This window comes from Toxotes jaculatrix, chromosome 18, assembly GCF_017976425.1.
Source record: "Toxotes jaculatrix isolate fToxJac2 chromosome 18, fToxJac2.pri, whole genome shotgun sequence".
In the NCBI taxonomy this organism is placed as follows: domain Eukaryota; kingdom Metazoa; phylum Chordata; class Actinopteri; family Toxotidae; genus Toxotes; species Toxotes jaculatrix.
Window position 1 is genome coordinate 8,277,251 of NC_054411.1, and position 6,000 is coordinate 8,283,250.

Genomic DNA, 6,000 nt, shown 5'->3' on the forward strand with positions numbered 1-6,000 from the left:
TAGTATGGCGTTTTTTTCGGGCGAAAAAAGTCAAAAATTTTTTTGACCTCAAAATGTCATAAAAAACGCCATAGTATAGTAAGGCGTCAAAATTGGACAAAAAAAGTCAAAATTTTTTTTGACCTCAAAATGTCATAAAAAACGTCATAGTATAGTATGGCGTTTTTTTCGGGCGAAAAAAGTCAAACATTTTTTTGACCTCAAAATGTCATAAAAAACGTCATAGTATAGTATGGCGTTTTTTTCGGGCGAAAAAAGTCAAAATTTTTTTTGACCTCAAAATGTCATAAAAAACGTCATAGTATAGTATGGCGTTTTTTTCGGGCGAAAAAAGTCAAAAAATTTTTTAACCTCAAAATGTCATAAAAAACGTCATAGTATAGTATGGCGGTTTTTTCGGGCGAAAAAAGTCAAAAATTTTTTTGACCTCAAAATGTCATAAAAAACGTCATAGTATAGTATGGCGTTTTTTTCGGGCGAAAAAAGTCAAAATTTTTTTTGACCTCAAAATGTCATAAAAAACGTCATAGTATAGTATGGCGTTTTTTTCGGGCGAAAAAAGTCAAAAATTTTTTTGACCTCAAAATGTCATAAAAAACGTCATAGTATAGTATGGCGTTTTTTTCGGGCGAAAAAAGTCAAAATTTTTTTTGACCTCAAAATGTCATAAAAAACGTCATAGTATAGTATGGGGTTTTTTTCGGGCGAAAAAAGTCAAAATTTTTTTTGACCTCAAAATGTCATAAAAAACGTCATAGTATAGTAAGCCGTCAAAATTGGACAAAAAAAGTCAAAATTTTTTTTGACCTCAAAATGTCATAAAAAACGTCATAGTATAGTATGGCGTTTTTTTCGGGCGAAAAAAGTCAAAAAATTTTTTGACCTCAAAATGTCATAAAAAACGTCATAGTATAGTATGGCGTTTTTTTCGGGCGAAAAAAGTCAAAATTTTTTTTGACCTCAAAATGTCAAAAAACGTCATAGTATAGTATGGCGTTTTTTTCGGGCGAAAAAAGTCAAACTTTTTTTTGACCTCAAAATGTCATAAAAAACGTCATAGTATAGTAAGGCGTCAAAATTGGACAAAAAAAGTCAAAAATTTTTTTGACCTCAAAATGTCATAAAAAACGTCATATTATAGTAAGGCGTCAAAATTGGACAAAAAAAGTCAACATTTTTTTTGACCTCAAAATGTCATAAAAAACGTCATAGTATAGTATGGCGTTTTTTTCGGGCGAAAAAAGTCAAAATTTTTTTTGACCTCAAAATGTCATAAAAAACGTCATAGTATAGTATGGCGTTTTTTTCGGGCGAAAAAAGTCAAAAAATTTTTTAACCCCAAAATGTCATAAAAAACGTCATAGTATAGTATGGCGTTTTTTTCGGGCGAAAAAAGTCAAAATTTTTTTTGACCTCAAAATGTCATAAAAAACGCCATAGTATAGTAAGGCGTCAAAATTGGACAAAAAAAGTCAAAATTTTTTTTGACCTCAAAATGTCATAAAAAACGTCATAGTATAGTATGGCGTTTTTTTCGGGCGAAAAAAGTCAAAAAATTTTTTGACCTCAAAATGTCATAAAAAACGTCATATTATAGTAAGGCGTCAAAATTGGACAAAAAAAGTCAACATTTTTTTTGACCTCAAAATGTCATAAAAAACGTCATAGTATAGTATGGCGTTTTTTTCGGGCGAAAAAAGTCAAAATTTTTTTTGACCTCAAAATGTCATAAAAAACGCCATAGTATAGTAAGGCGTCAAAATTGGACAAAAAAAGTCAAAATTTTTTTTGACCTCAAAATGTCATAAAAAACGTCATAGTATAGTATGGCGTTTTTTTCGGGCTAAAAAAGTCTAACATTTTTTTGACCTCAAAATGTCATAAAAAACGTCATAGTATAGTATGGCGTTTTTTTGGGGCGAAAAAAGTCAAAATTTTTTTTGACCTCAAAATGTCATAAAAAACGCCATAGTATAGTAAGGCGTCAAAATTGGACAAAAAAAGTCAAAATTTTTTTTGACCTCAAAATGTCATAAAAAACGTCATAGTATAGTATGGCGTTTTTTTCGGGCGAAAAAAGTCAAAAAATTTTTTAACCTCAAAATGTCATAAAAAACGTCATAGTATAGTATGGCGGTTTTTTCGGGCGAAAAAAGTCAAAAATTTTTTTGACCTCAAAATGTCATAAAAAACGTCATAGTATAGTATGGCGTTTTTTTCGGGCGAAAAAAGTCAAAATTTTTTTGACCTCAAAATGTCATAAAAAACGTCATAGTATAGTATGGCGTTTTTTTCGGGCGAAAAAAGTCAACATTTTTTTTGACCTGAAAATGTCATAAAAAACGTCATAGTATAGTATGGCGTTTTTTTCGGGCAAAAAAAGTCAACATTTTTTTGACCTCAAAATGTCATAAAAAACGTCATAGTATACTATGGCGTTTTTTTCGGGCGAAAAAAGTCAAAAATTTTTTTGACCTCAAAATGTCATAAAAAACGTCATAGTATACTATGGCGTTTTTTTCGGGCGAAAAAAGTCAAAAAATTTTTTGACCTCAAAATGTCATAAAAAACGTTATAGTATACTATGGCGTTTTTTTCGGGCGAAAAAAGTCAAAATTTTTTTTGACCTCAAAATGTCATAAAAAACGTCATAGTATAGTATGGCGTTTTTTTCGGCCGAAAAAAGTCAAAAAAATTTTTGACCTCAAAATGTCATAAAAAACGTCATAGTATAGTAAGGCGTCAAAATTGGACAAAAAAAGTCAAAATTTTTTTTGACCTCAAAATGTCATAAAAAATGTCATAGTATAGTATGGCGTTTTTTTCGGGCGAAAAAAGTCAAAATTTTTTTTGACCTCAAAATGTCATAAAAAACGTCATAGTATAGTAAGGCGTCAAAATTGGACAAAAAAAGTCAAAAAATTTTTTGACCTCAAAATGTCATAAAAAACGTCATAGTATAGTATGGCGTTTTTTTCGGGCGAAAAAAGTCAAAATTTTTTTTGACCTCAAAATGTCATAAAAAACGTCATAGTATAGTATGGCGTTTTTTTCGGGCGAAAAAAGTCAAAAAATTTTTTAACCTCAAAATGTCATAAAAAACGTCATAGTATAGTATGGCGTTTTTTTCGGGCGAAAAAAGTCAAAAATTTTTTTGACCTCAAAATGTCATAAAAAACGTCATAGTATAGTATGGCGTTTTTTTCGGGCGAAAAAAGTCAAAAATTTTTTTGACCTCAAAATGTCATAAAAAACGCCATAGTATAGTAAGGCGTCAAAATTGGACAAAAAAAGTCAAAATTTTTTTTGACCTCAAAATGTCATAAAAAACGTCATAGTATAGTATGGCGTTTTTTTCGGGCGAAAAAAGTCAAAAAATTTTTTAACCCCAAAATGTCATAAAAAACGTCATAGTATAGTATGGCGTTTTTTTCGGGCGAAAAAAGTCAAAATTTTTTTTGACCTCAAAATGTCATAAAAAACGCCATAGTATAGTAAGGCGTCAAAATTGGACAAAAAAAGTCAAAATTTTTTTTGACCTCAAAATGTCATAAAAAACGTCATAGTATAGTATGGCGTTTTTTTCGGGCGAAAAAAGTCAAAAAATTTTTTGACCTCAAAATGTCATAAAAAACGTCATAGTATAGTATGGCGTTTTTTTCGGGCGAAAAAAGTCAAAAAATTTTTTAACCTCAAAATGTCATAAAAAACGTCATAGTATAGTATGGCGTTTTTTTCGGGCGAAAAAAGTCAAAATTTTTTTTGACCTCAAAATGTCATAAAAAACGTCATAGTATAGTATGGCGTTTTTTTCGGGCGAAAAAAGTCAAAATTTTTTTTGACCTCAAAATGTCAAAAAACGTCATAGTATAGTATGGCGTTTTTTTCGGGCGAAAAAAGTCAAAAATTTTTTTGACCTCAAAATGTCATAAAAAACGTCATAGTATAGTATGGCGTTTTTTTCGGGCGAAAAAAGTCAAAATTTTTTTTGACCTCAAAATGTCATAAAAAACGTCATAGTATAGTATGGCGTTTTTTTCGGGCGAAAAAAGTCAAAAAATTTTTTGACCTCAAAATGTCATAAAAAACGTCATAGTATACTATGGCGTTTTTTTCGGGCGAAAAAAGTCAAAAAATTTTTTGACCTCAAAATGTCATAAAAAACGTTATAGTATACTATGGCGTTTTTTTCGGGCGAAAAAAGTCAAAAATTTTTTTGACCTCAAAATGTCATAAAAAACGTCATAGTATAGTATGGCGTTTTTTTCGGCCGAAAAAAGTCAAAAAAATTTTTGACCTCAAAATGTCATAAAAAACGTCATAGTATAGTAAGGCGTCAAAATTGGACAAAAAAAGTCAAAATTTTTTTTGACCTCAAAATGTCATAAAAAACGTCATAGTATAGTATGGCGTTTTTTTCGGGCGAAAAAAGTCAAACATTTTTTTGACCTCAAAATGTCATAAAAAACGTCATAGTATAGTATGGCGTTTTTTTCGGGCGAAAAAAGTCAACATTTTTTTTGACCTGAAAATGTCATAAAAAACGTCATAGTATAGTATGGCGTTTTTTTCGGGCGAAAAAAGTCAACATTTTTTTGACCTCAAAATGTCATAAAAAACGTCATAGTATACTATGGCGTTTTTTTCGGGCGAAAAAAGTCAAAAAATTTTTTGACCTCAAAATGTCATAAAAAACGTCATAGTATACTATGGCGTTTTTTTCGGGCGAAAAAAGTCAAAAAAATTTTTGACCTCAAAATGTCATAAAAAACGTCATAGTATACTATGGCGTTTTTTTCGGGCGAAAAAAGTCAAAATTTTTTTTGACCTCAAAATGTCATAAAAAACGTCATAGTATAGTATGGCGTTTTTTTCGGCCGAAAAAAGTCAAAAAAATTTTTGACCTCAAAATGTCATAAAAAACGTCATAGTATAGTAAGGCGTCAAAATTGGACAAAAAAAGTCAAAAATTTTTTTGACCTCAAAATGTCATAAAAAATGTCATAGTATAGTATGGCGTTTTTTTCGGGCAAAAAAAGTCAAAATTTTTTTTGACCTCAAAATGTCATAAAAAACGTCATAGTATAGTAAGGCGTCAAAATTGGACAAAAAAAGTCAAAAATTTTTTTGACCTCAAAATGTCATAAAAAACGTCATAGTATAGTATGGCGTTTTTTTCGGGCGAAAAAAGTCAACATTTTTTTTGACCTGAAAATGTCATAAAAAACGTCATAGTATAGTATGGCGTTTTTTTCGGCCAAAAAAAGTCAACATTTTTTTGACCTCAAAATGTCATAAAAAACGTCATAGTATAGTAAGGCGTCAAAATTGGACAAAAAAAGTCAAAAATTTTTTTGACCTCAAAATGTCATAAAAAACGTCATAGTATAGTATGGCGTTTTTTTCGGGCGAAAAAAGTCAAAATTTTTTTTGACCTCAAAATGTCATAAAAAACGTCATAGTATAGTATGGCGTTTTTTTCGGGCGAAAAAAGTCAAAATTTTTTTTGACCTCAAAATGTCATAAAAAACGTCATAGTATAGTATGGCGTTTTTTTTCGGGCGAAAAAAGTCAAAATTTTTTTTGACCTCAAAATGTCATAAAAAACGTCATAGTATAGTATGGCGTCTTTTTCGGGCGAAAAAAGTCAAAAAATTTTTTAACCTCAAAATGTCATAAAAAACGTCATAGTATAGTATGGCGTTTTTTTCGGGCGAAAAAAGTCAAAAATTTTTTTGACCTCAAAATGTCATAAAAAACGTCATAGTATAGTAAGGCGTCAAAATTGGACAAAAAAAGTCAAAAATTTTTTTGACCTCAAAATGTCATAAAAAACGTCATAGTATAGTATGGCGTTTTTTTCGGGCGAAAAAAGTCAAAAAATTTTTTGACCTCAAAATGTCATAAAAAACGCCATAGTATAGTAAGGCGTCAAAATTGGACAAAAAAAGTCAAAATTTTTTTTGACCTCAAAATGTCATAAAAAACGTCATAGTATAG